At 40.9% G+C, this 13,544-nt stretch overlaps 1 protein-coding gene across 6 annotated transcripts in view; it reads right to left on the bottom strand.

Moving 5' to 3' along the window:
- pikfyve (phosphoinositide kinase, FYVE finger containing) overlaps positions 1-2,514 on the bottom strand; it is a 33,164-nt gene extending 30,650 nt beyond the window's left edge. For all 6 annotated transcript variants that reach the window (XM_080785812.1, XM_080785813.1, XM_080785816.1 and 3 more), the window contains exon 1: positions 2,400-2,514. The gene's annotated coding sequence lies outside the window, so the exon portion shown is untranslated. The remainder of the gene's footprint in view (positions 1-2,399) is intronic.
- Between the last annotated feature and the right edge of the window lie 11,030 nt (positions 2,515-13,544).

The raw sequence follows: 13,544 nt of genomic DNA, 5'->3' as shown, positions 1-13,544 counted from the left end.
CACTCTCTGACCTCCTTCACTGCCAAGGCCCCCTCCCGTTCCCTCAAGTCTGGTGAATGATGCCAGCTAGATGAACCTGAGACATGACAAATAATCAAACCTGAAGAGACATGGCTTTCTCAGTTTGGAACTCACTCCCAGGTCCAGCTCACTTCAAAGCTTCCCCCACCCTTGCCCTATTTATCTAAATTCCCCACCTAATTCTAATCCCCTGTTTTGCCTTTTATTTTTTTGTTTTCTTCGTTTTTAGCTTTTTGATGGATGATAGCCCCTCCTATGTGCAGCCTTTGGTGTGTGTAACCCACATTTTGTCTTAACACAAACATTAAATGCCACTGACAATGAATGGACAATTTTTTTTTTTTTGTGTATGTGTAAACACAAACATTGATGACGAAGGTGAGGACGCAAATTGTGATTGGCCGGATTGAGATGATGTATGATAGAGCCCCTCACTTCACATTTTGTCCACATGTCTCATGTTTGCCATTGACAATTAATGAGAAATTAGGTCATATGTTTGTCAAATATGTCACAAAACAAACATTAAATGCCATTGACAATGAAGGGAAAATGTACGTCTTATGTAGACGAGCAAATCGGCTAACCAATCACATAAATGCAGTTCAATGAAAGGAGAAATTAGGTCATATGTGCCTGGCTGAAATATTAAGTACATTTGTGGCAACACAAACATTAAATGCCATTGACAATGAAGGGAAATAAATGTATGTCATATGTAGAGAGCAAATCTGCCAACCAATCACATAAATTCAGTTGTTCATGAGATGATGTACTTCATTTTCCCTTTTTTGGGAAACAAGCTGACCTAGACTGAACTGTTATCTAATAACTTAACAGGGGCCAGCAGCTTGAATGATAGAGAAGCACGTTGGAACATCTTTAAATCAAGGAAGCAAGCACGACTCTTCTCAATCTCTTTGAGCATTCTTACCGGGTGCACGTCGGGAAAGTAACATTCAATAAGTCTCTAAAAAGAGAATACCAGCCCTGTAAGAGTCCTCCTGCCAAAGTGCCTTTAAACACAGGAACAAGCTCTACAGCTACTCAAGTGGAGCGGCATTAAGGCAAGTGTCTAACATTACAAAACTATTGCTATAATTCACAACTCCCATTGATAGACGGATTAAATACAAAAGGTTGAAAAAAGATGTATAAACAAATGCAATAACATTTCTCCCCCATGTGGAAAAGCCCGGTGATGCGAAGTTAAGTTGCATGCAATCAGCTTACTGAAGTCTATCAAAGCAGAATAGATGAATAACAAATTCAGCACTGCACTAATTTAAGTAGCAATAGTAGAAAAAAACTAATGAACTGAATTTGTTCTCCATATTATAACATATTATAATACTAAAGAGCAATAAATGAAATATATTAAAGAAATAAATAAAGAATCACCACAAATGCTTGTTTTAAAATAAATGCAAACACAGTGATTCCAAACCTCTTTTCAAACACATAATTAATAACTGAAGAGCTTACATTTGTAAGTCTGAGTATACAAACGTAACCAAATGGGCCCATACGCGTTCATTTGGTTGCATTTGTACACCCTAAGGGTTCAATTAACTGTAACGCTCAAGATTTTACAGTACAGTCAGCACTGGCAGTCAGGTGGCATGACCCCCAAAAAGCAACTGGGTCAGCAGCAGACCATGTCAACCTAGTCTCCAGCTGTGTTCATATAATAATTCCAGAACATGTCTTGTTTAATCTTACCCTTTGATGGAAGCAGCAGAATCTGAGTGTGTGACCGTCATGTCATTTCATGCTTAGCAATAAAAAAAAAGGAACTGCTGGTAGGAAGGAAGGCAGCATCACTGTGGCCCCCACCACCACCACCAACCCCATCATGTGATCTGATCAACAGGCCTTTTAGGTACAAGACTTCTAGTTCTCAATCTGACATCTCATGACAGTCCACCCACATGCATATAATAACACGCCGTTTAAGAAACCTTGGAGAATAACTCCACACACGCTGGTGCATTAACAGTTATTACAGTTTAAAGGCCCAGCTACCGTTATAAACCAAGAGCGCGCAGTCGTACGGCTAGCGAAAATCAATTATGTTATATACAGTACCAGATGATGATGCTTATCTTTGTACTGTACCTGATCAAAATCCAACCAAAACCGGGTCTTACGGAACTATATGGCTACATAAAGAAAACGATTTTAAAAGGCTGTTTAGCTGTCAATTCACAAATTACAGTTAACGTTATTATTATGTAAGTTAGTTAGCTTAATAGCTAATGTTAGCTTCGTTTTATTGGACAGACATGCTAGCTGGGCTGCAGCAGCAGCACTCTCACGTGAGAAGAAAGTTGCCAATTAATTGTTACCACTGACTGAAGCACAGATGAAAACTGTACCTGATCAGCTATTGTGTGTCTTCTTCGACATCCCTACGTTGACTTTGTCTTTGACTGTGGACTTAGGACTTGAGACTCTTCTCAGCTCAGTCCAGCGTCCACTCGCACGGGAAGTAAGTCGGGAACGAATCGAACTGTTGTGATCACGAGAAAAGGCAGAAGCAGCAACACCCAGAGATCATCGACCGATGACAGACACACACACACACACACACACACACACACACACACACACACACACACGCACACGCACTACACCATACGCTACACTACACACACACACGCGCGCACACACACACACACACACACACACACACACACACACACACACACACACACACACACACAGCCTGCGTGTGATTGTGAAGGTAATGCTGTTTTGAATGTGACAGCGGGACTAACTGAATTCGTCTCACGTGCAGGTCGAGTAATTAATATCAACAAGCCACAGCTGTGACGGTGGGCGTGGAACGCATGTAGCCAGCGTACATAAGCCACGATCCGTCATTAATCATTTAACTTTGATATGATTTGAGGTAAATACCGTTATTTATTTATCTAGTGAAGATTGTCCTTTAAAAATTCAGTCTTGATGCAGAAATCCATATCAGAGAAGTAAAAGTATTCAATGAACTTGAACTCGATCGTTAACGGTCAATTTTTTAGAGTATATGTAAAGGTCAATTTCCTTAGCACTTATTACTTAGGTCTTTATGTTAGCTTGTAGGCCAGGACATTTTTGTATTAAATCCTTTTATCTCTGTCTGACTGTAGAATACTCGTGCTGTTTACATATCTGTCTATTGAAGTATTCAATCAAGAGAAACATGCCTTCCAACTCGAAGCAGGGTCTTGCAAAAGCAGCGGCAGCAAAAATCAAGACTAAACATTTCAGTAAGTGTGCCGTTTATTAATGCGTTAAAACATAAGCTATTGATTTGATATTGTGTCGTTTGTCTAAATAATGCTTTTTCTGTTACCTTAACCACACCAGACAACTCGTCCTTCTTCAAGGCTTCCCTAAAGATCAACAATAAGGCATTGGCTGTTGAATTGGCTGCCCAGAAAATGAAGAACAGACGGCTGCAGATGCACGTTGTTAAACTGCAGAAACACATCGAGGCTCAAGGCTTTGATATAGCCACCATGAGGCACAAGGAGAGAAAGCTGGTTAGTGTTTCTCAAACAGGCTAAACATGTGTTTGGATGGTCATCTTCAGACCTGGTTCTCAAACGTTTTCATGTCATGGACCCCCAACATATGGCCACGGATCCCCATAATCCCCATCTTCAAATAATTTGTGCCAGGATTGTTCAAATGTTTTAAAGAGTATTTTGTTTAACCTTTTTCAAGGTTTGTCTGCGAATGGCAAATCAGCAAGCAATCCATGATGCTTTGCATTGTGTCGCTGGTATATGTATTGGGGTTAAAGATGGTGGTAAAACGGATTTTCTTTGGGACCCCTTCAAGGACCCCTGGGCGTATCTGGACCCCACTTTGAGATCCACGACTACGCCATTCTGATTTTCGACAATCGTTGTGCTATATGAGGAATTACTTAAGAGCCATTTCTATGTATAAATGAGCTTGAAATTTAATCCAAGTATGTTAACATATTTCCTTCAAGGTTACCGTGTTGAAGTCACCCTTGTGTTTAATCGTACAGTACGGCCTGTAACAGTCATGTAAATTAATTGAACATGGCTTAATCTGCCTCCCATGAAGGATTCTTGGATGTGATATAGGCACACAGCATTGACAAGATATTTTGTTCATGCTGTCATATTTTGTATTTGACATGTTCTCCACAGATGCTCTTCCTCAAAGACATCAACACCCTATATGATGTAGGCATGACAACAGACCTCCCAGATGACGTAAGGATATTTAAATGTATTCTTTCTACATCACAGGTTTTTAAAGTTGGGGGGGGGGGTTGCCAAGGGTGGCCAATTTGAAAGGAGTCGGCATTTTATTTTGCATTGTTTTAATTCAATTATGATTAATGTATAATATTTTAGTCCAACAGGCTAAGGAGGGTGTCACAGAAATTCCCTCAGTCTGCATCTAGTGACTCTGCTGCTGAACAAGAGAACACAATGGTCCAGGACACAGACATGGAGCTGACTGCATCTGACACCATTACTATAGAACACACACACACTGTAGAACCTGCGTCCAAGAAAAATGATACACAAGTGGGGAATTCTGGAGAGCAAAGCAAAACTTTGACGGATCAAGGTGGTCTCGGGGCGGCGAGGAACCCTGAAACAAACATCGTCATACCCGTGCTGGATGTCATGGACCCAGTCACGAAGAGCTCCAGAGCCAAAGAAAGTGCGAAACACTTATCAGAGAGAGAGATTCTAGAGGACTCTGGTATGCCGATTCCCACTCCCAGTAGAGAAGCAGTGGTTGAAGTGCCTGCTGCACTTCCAGCTGGAGAATTTCCAGGTGTGGTAACATACTGTATGCTACATGTGTTCTATTTAATACTACTTTCTATTCTGTACATAGTTAGAACTTCAGGAGTGATAAAAAAAATTTTTGGTAATATTTACAATCTGGTCTTTGTTTGATTTGTGATTTTATAGCATTATGTAAAACATGAAAAATCTTCTTTCATCCTGTGTCTTGGCAGAGAGAACATTAAAATCGATCACTAACACCACTACGACCAGAGATAAACGAGAGAGGAGACGTACTGGAGCTCATTCAAGAAGTGGATGCAGAGAAAGATTTGTTGTCTCACCAAACCATGGATGTTCCTCTCCAAACGGTGTACTACAACAACAAAATCTTCCTGCATTCCCAGCCTTGGAGGAAACACAGAACACTTTCACGTGTTCTGCTGAAGCAGGAGTCGGGCCACATGACGGCACGCCTTTGGATGTCAGCTTTGCAGAACTGGACTGTCCGATCTCTGTCCCAAAGAGCCTCACTTCAGCCAGTGACACTGTATATAAAGGCCCTAGTGATCCAGCTGAAGCATCTCCAGGTGAGCTTATGCCTCCTTACTGATCAAGATCAATTTTGCCATCTCATTTTGTTTTTGCAGCTAATCTTGCAAACCACTGGACCGATCGGTGTCGAACTTCACTTGCACACTCCCAGACACTTCAAATCGGCATTACTGGTGGTGCTATATATATATATATTTTGATTCATTAGATCCCCGTCCTGGGGTCTCAAAAAAGAGTTTTTCATTTTATTACATACACCACATAGCCTATGTCTAATACATTTGATGGCTAGCTCTACAGTACAATTCAGTCTTTACATTGACATCGGGATCTATATCAGGCCACTTATGTTTTGGCCTGAAAAAATGCAGTCCCATTTTCTTAAACACTTTTGCTCTACTACGAAGAAATGTGTATCATTCTGCTATGATTGCCTTCAAAAATGTCAAATGTTCTGTTTTTGTTTTTCAAAGAAATGCCCAAAACGCAGCATCCGATCTACCCCAACTTTTAATAAGTCATTGAATGCAGTATTGAATGCAATAGAAATTACTTTCCACATTAGTGGAGGAGCTTAGGGATTAGTTCACGCTACTTTGTCTAAAAGCGCCAAATTTTACACCCAGGGCATGCTCTAATGATTTAGCTAGTACACCCAAGCCGGCGACCTTCGGGGTCGCCACAGTGGCCAATCCATGACATTTTGAAAATGTTGCCATATGGCAACATTTTCTAAATGGCATGTGACATGTCAAACTATGGGGTTTTCATGATTCTGAATCCATTCCAAGCATTCGTTTTGCACGAAAAACACTCCTTGGGCTAAAAACTACCATAGCCGTCATCACAAATGTGATGAAGTCATCACATTTGGGCAAAGTGGCTAGGGTCGAATTTAGCCCAAGGAGTGTTTTTCGTCTAAATCTAATGCTTGGACTGGATTCAGAATAATGAAAAACCTTTATCACATGCTACTTGAAGCATAATGAAATTTAGAAAATATTCTAGTCTGTTTTAGCCAAATGTGTGGATCATATGATTCCAGTTGACAAGCTTATTTGAATTTGTTTGCTACAACAGGGAGGGAGAATGAGGATATTGCCACAGATGATGGAGCCTTGCGCCCAAGGAGGAGAAGTCATGTCCCTATAAATTACAAGGAACCATCTATCAACGGGTAGGTTGTTGTGTATTTATTGTCGGAAAGTTCTTTGGAGATTGTCAAAAAGTAAACTACTATACAAGGGTCCCCTGTGCAGAATCTTATGAAGGCGTGGGGAGCACTTTAGAGGTCATTTTGCACGTCCTTTAGCCCCACTGGCATATATTTAAAAAATCACTCCCATGTGAAGTGAGGGGCACTCTCATCTCAACTCATCTTACAACAATGTTTGAAGCAACGGGTTCAAGTCCTCAAAACAAACATTAGATTTCTCTAATTGTTTACAAATTGTATTGTATATGGCGTTTTCTTAAACAAATGTTGTAAAGTCATATATAGGAGGCGCCCCTCAAAAATGCAGCCATCTAACTGAACTGTATGTACTGTAGCGTGTAGGTGGCTGACCACTCTAGTCTTATTTGCTTTTCGTCCATTTTAGACTGTTCTGTGCTAAATAAAATATATAATCTAATCCCATCAAAAAGTGAGGACCTAAATTGATAAAGAAGGGTAGCGTAGCAGTGTATTTATATACTGATTAAAGTAATATTTAGAGCAGGAGTAGCCTACAGTGTTTTCCATGAACTATAATGCACAAGATTCCTAAATTGTGATTTCTTTTTTACCAGCAAAATGAGGCGTGGAGATCGGTACACAGACACTCAATACCTGCATTCTCCAGTGTTCAAAACTACCAGGAAGAACAGACCCAAGAAGGCAAACTCAAAACCAGTTTCTCGATTGTGAATGCATTGATTTTAATTGTAAAGTATTTATCATTTTATGTGTCTTACTTTTATATGGCTTACTGACTTACTTGCATGCCATGATGCCACTGATTACAATAAAAATATTGTGCCCTAACTCTGGAAGTGTTAAATTGCTCGTTTTAATATGTGACCACATATTTTCCCTTCTGTATTTGGGGGGGGGGGGGGGGGGGTGCTAGCCGCTCCAACGTCTGTCTTTTGGAAATGTCATGGCAGCCAAGTCTATGGACTTAATGATGTAAAAAAACAGAACCCCAAGTGACGTCATGTGGCAGCCAATGTACTTAATGTTTAGACGAGTGTTTTTAATTCACACAACTAGAAGCAAAGATCATTTAACTCTTCCTATAAAGTGACCACTCTCAAACTTCTTTGACACCTTCATTATTAACACCCAAATTATATTTCATGGTGATTCTTATGCTCAGTGTCTACAGTGGCAGCTCTACTTGGAACCTCATATCTACGCTTTAGCTCGGAGAAGAGGTTACTGTACGTATCGGGGTATCCCTGCACGGGTAGAAATGGAGTTATGCACGTCCAAAAATAGTGGCGAACCCTTTTCGCAGTATCGTTTCCAAAAAGTGCACCCCAAAATCTGTAGGTGTTACTGTCAAATTAGTTTTGCAGAAATCGGCCTCCTGGTGGCTCTATACGTTTACATTTTGGAGCAGGTTCAGCTGTGGCATCCAGGGAGAGTGGATGTAATCTCTGGCACCATTGGCTGCGATCAAGCCAATGGTGTTCAGATCAACGCACTGGTGTAAGAAGTGTTCATAATGTTTTACTTAAGTAGGCTAAAAGTAGTTTTTCTCTTAACATTACTTGAGAAAAATGTACAAAATACTGTCTGGCATCAGAATTAGTAGCATACAGTACAATACATTTATTGTGTTAATCACTTTTTTGACACAATGATTTTAATTGGGCCTACTGTACTGTATGCTGCTGGGCTAACCTATTAACAATATATTATTTGTTCAGCGTTCATGTATATGGTACTTGAGCAAGACGTATATACTCCTGGTCGAAACATCCTGCCTGCTGTGTTTGTGAATAAAAATGGTCTGGAGCATTACAAAGTGAGTTGCGAGCCCTACTGTACTTATCTGTTTACACACACATCGTCATTTAATTTTTATATTAAAAAGAATCACTCCACTATACAATATATCAAAGACAAATATAGTACTTTTGACTACACTACATTTCTAGAAAGGAAAAAGTACATTGTGAATAGGCTACAATGCTACATTAACCACTTAACCCCCATTGTCCCTCAAGACATTCATATTTTAGTCTGTTCAAAATAGCATTCCTGTAGCCTATATTCATTTAACAGGACCAAGCTTAAGTGCAAATGTAGCCTACATTTTAAACAATCACTTAAGGATATATTAATAGGCCTCCCTGATTACACTGACAGTTTGAATTTGTAAATTACTTTTGGTATAGTTTTGACATGGTCTCCTTATTTACTTCAATTAATTAGAATATTGGATAACTTTTTTTAGTACCAGTACTCCAGTTCATTAACTATGAATGAGTATAAAAGACTCAACGTAGTAGAGTAATATGTCCACCACTGCAATATAGACAAGAGATTACAAAAGTATGGCCAAAGACAAAATATTGTATTAAGATGTGTAAAAGAAAATACAGGTAATACAGGAGGGGGGTCAGGGTGAGAGACTAATATATATGGATGGATATTTTCAGATAGATCAGTCCGTGGCCTAATACAGATAATTCTGGGGGTCCTTAACAGGGAAAAAGGTTGAGCACCATTGACATAGAAACTTGACTGGTTTCATGCTGCAGTAACCGCACATGTCCAAGAGATGGCAATAATGTTCTATTTAAAGAGAAGGTATGGAGAATGGGGATTGATGTCACTATTTTTTTGTTTTTAGTTGATGTAAGCCTATAAGGTCATATTTCATGTTTCGTTTCATGTCCACATCAGCTACAAGGTCTCAACACATGAGCTTGTAGATTGACAAACAGAATGAGTAGAATTAGTGATTTAAAAACGTAAAAGAGAAAAGAACTGATGAATGTCTGGCTGTCGTGTGCTTCCACGAGGAGGGATTAAATATCCATTAGAAGTGCAAAGAACACTAGCAGTAGCAGTATACAGGAGACGTGTACAGTTCTGATATAAAGGCTAATACTATTGCTTGGTCTGTGAGATTGTCAGGATCAACAAGTAAACTGATTTTGTTGACAACAAGTACTTTGAAGTAAACTTTAAAGTGAGAATGATTGGATTACATTTCAGCTGCACAATGCCGACAACTTTGAAGGAGCAGACACATTTTACAAAACTTCCTTCATGGATCCTGCATCACACGCATCCAAACTGCATCACTCTTTCATTTTGAGTAGGCTCTCACTCCAAACAAATTAACCTAGCATCTGTCTGAATAACATGCCATCTAACCTACGGTACATTTATACTAACGTTCCCAACCCTATAGTGCCTTTGTGTGCCAACTCACCTGGACATTTGTATTCCCCTCGCTGACAACGACATTCTTGGCGATGTGCTGCATTATTGGTTTCAGGTGAGCCTCATCATATGTCGTGTAATGCTGGTCTGTAGGAGTCTGCAACACATGAAAAACAATCATTAGGATCATCATGTGCGGTGCAATCTGTCTGTTAACATATAGTAGTCTGTAAGCCATTGAAAACTTACTCAAATCAAAAGACAAAATGTCAAGCTATCTATCTGTAATAATAAGCCAACATATGATTCTATTCAACTCACCCATGGCAGGCCACCCAGCAGCAGCTGAGAGAGGCAGAGGGAAGCAGCAGCGACCTCAGAGGGCCTGTAGTGAACCATGGCGTAATCAAGGAACGTCAACTATGAGATACTTGGCCAGTATGTGTCTCTCCACAGAAGCCTAGTAAAACAATTACAAAACACTATTAAAAAGACTGCTTGCATAATACAACTCAAAAATCAGCCAATCAGAGTTGCTTTATAAAGTTTCATTTTCAAAGGTGTAAATCCTCATGGAAATAAAACATTTTGTGATCAGATTTGAACCACATTCCTAGGTGGCTTGAAATGTCTTAACCCATTCTGGGCGGGAACCCCTTTTGGTGTTTCAACTCAAGCATTATGTTATGCTTTAGCTGTTGAAAAATAGCAGATCTACAAGCTCATAGCAGGGCACTATGAGCTTGTAGGTCTGCTATTTTTGAAAAATCGTGAAAATGCGGCGCTAATCTTTGAATATATATTCTTTCAGAGCGAACGTTTTCAACACAAACCAGCTAATCTCCGGCCACCGTTAACCCGGTCGATGCCAAATTTTGCACACACACTCCCTGGATGCCAACGATGAACCTCTGCCCGAAATGTTCCAGAACGGCCTGTTATAGCGCCACCAGGAGGCTGACTTTTGAAAAACAATTTTTTTGATATTACTCCTCCAGATTCTGTCCACTGCACACTGTATGTCGTTTGGTGTGAGGAAACCCAAAGTGAACATGCTGGGGAGAACATGCAAAATCTACTTCGTACCAACCGTGCACAGAAAATGAAGCGTATGTAGTAATGACAGGAAACATTCTTCTCTCAACATTACCAGTGGGCGAGCTGGGGGAAGGGCAAAAATGCTCGTCTGACGACGGCCTTGGGAAAATGTCATTCCATCATCTTACCTCCTCTGATGGAACGAAATGTTCCCAATGCCTCCAGACCGAACTGATACCTCGGCTTCTCCCCAGCTTCATGTCCACCTTCATGTCCACAGACTTCACATCAGCGTTTCACTCAGTAGTCAGTTCCTTCCATCATTCGTCTTCCCTTTTTCTGGAGTTCAGCCTCTACCTGTAAAATGACACACACACACACAACGAGATGATTATAAGATCACGCAGTGACATTACAAAGAGCCCGGGAAAACACAATCAAATATGCTACTGAAAACAATACAGTTAAGTGGACATTGTCACATGATTTTACACCTTACCCACTTCGTACCTACCGTGCACAGAAAATGAAGCGTATGTAGCAATGACAGGAAACATTCTTCTCTCAACATTACCAGTGGGCGAGCTGGGGGAAGGGCAAAAATGCTCGTCTGACGCTGGCCTTTGGAAAATGTCATTCCATCATCTTACCTCCTCTGATGGAACGAAATGTGCCCAATGCCTCCAATCATTGTCACATGATTATACACCTTACCCACATCGTACCTACCGTGCAGATAGTTCAGATATTATATTATATAATTCCTATAGTATTTCTTCAGTGAACAGTGTGTCTCCATGTCATCTAACTGTGACCACAGAAAATCACACTTGATGTGAGGTAACAAGACAACTCACCCTTTTTTTCTTTTTTTAATGTTCTGTTTATTCATTTTTTTTCTTTTTTACAAATATAGAAGTAAATTGAGAAATAAAAACAGTGACAAATACAAAACAAAAAAAACAAAACACAAACTCCAAATCAAGACAACCAAAGAACATTCAAAACACAACAAAACAATAAAAACAATATATAAAATATATATATATAATATACAAATTTAAAAACTCCACTATCCTTTTTTTCAAGTGAAGACAACTCACCTGAGGGGTAACTTTATTCTGCACCATTTAAAAAGCTCTCTGGATGTATTATTTCCTTTGTTTCTACATACAATCTACATAAAAATCACCTACTACTACCATTGACAGCCACTGCTCTCCAGACTTAGAGTATGTGACAGTTAAGTGCAGACCGACATACCTCCCACGTGAATTTACTGTTGTCATGGTAACTGCTGTGTACATACCACCAGATGCAAATGCTAACGTAGCCCTTAGTCACTTGTATGATTCTATTAGTCTTCAACAAAATAGCCACCCTGAGGGTGTACATATCATAGCAGGTGATTTTAACCATGTTAATTTGAAAGTAGTGCTCCCCAAGTTACATCAGCACATAAAATGTGCCACTAGAGGTGCAAATACTCTAGATAAAGTCTACTCTAATATTAAACATGGTTACAAGGCTATACAGATGCCACACCTAGCCTCCTCTGACCATATGTCACTGCTCCTCATACCAGCATACACTCCTCTCAGGAAAAAAGCCCCCCTCACAACGAGGACTGTTCAAACGTGGCCTGATGATGCTACAGAGCAGCTGCAGGACTGTTTTGAAAGCACCGATTGGGACATTTTTGAACATCAGGACCTGGAAGTATACACCTCATCTGTCCTCTGTTATATAAAACACTGTGTGGAGACAGTCACAGTGGACAGGCGTATTTGTGTGTACCCTAACCAGAAGCCCTGGATGAACAGAGAAGTCAGAGTCCTGCTGAAGCAGAGGGACAGTGCCTTCAGGGCTGGAGACGAGGCACTTTATAAGGCAGCGAGAATCCAGCTGAACAAAGGCATCAGGAGGGCTAAGGCAGCATACAAGAAAAAGATTGAGGACAACCTCAGCAGCAACGACACAAGGCAGATGTGGCAAGGTGTCCAACACATCACCAACTACAAGTCAAGCAACCGCGCTGCAGCCAGCGGTGACGCCTCATCAGCGGAGGAGTTAAACCACTTCTTTGCTCGTTTTGAGGTTGACACACCGGAGGCCTCGTCACATCTACCAGCGCACAGCAGCAACAGCAACATCCTTACAGTGCAGGTGCAGGAGGTCAAGCACACACTGCAAGCGGTCAACCCAAGGAAAGCTGCAGGACCGGATGGTGTGACAGGAAGGGTTTTGAAGGACTGCGCAGACCAACTGGCGGGTGTCTTTACCAAGATATTCAACCAGTCCCTACAACAGGGCTTGATTCCACCCTGTCTGAAGTCCTCCACAATAATTCCCCTCCCAAAAAAGGCAAATGTCAGCAGCCTAAATGACTACCGGCCAGTGGCACTTACACCTATCATCATGAAGTGCTTTGAGAAACTGGTCCGGAGACATATTACAGCTAGTCTACCATCCACACTTGACCCCCACCAGTTTGCATACAGAGCCAACAGGTCTACAGAAGACGCCATAGCGACAGCTCTCCATTCCACACTCACACACCTGGAAAAGCCAAGGAGCTACACCAGGCTACTCTTCATAGACTTCAGCTCTGCGTTTAACACCATCGTGCCGGGCAGACTAATCCCCAAGCTACTGGAGTTGGGACTCTCTCAGCACATCTGCCTCTGGATTAAAAACTTTCTGACAGACCGCCCTCAAAGAGTGAGAGTAGGACCCCATCTATCCTCAGCACTCAGCGT

This window comes from Protomyctophum bolini, assembly GCF_963924005.1.
Source record: "Protomyctophum bolini genome assembly, chromosome: 16".
NCBI classification, from domain to species: domain Eukaryota; kingdom Metazoa; phylum Chordata; class Actinopteri; order Myctophiformes; family Myctophidae; genus Protomyctophum; species Protomyctophum bolini.
This window is presented reverse-complemented; position numbering and strand designations above follow the sequence as displayed.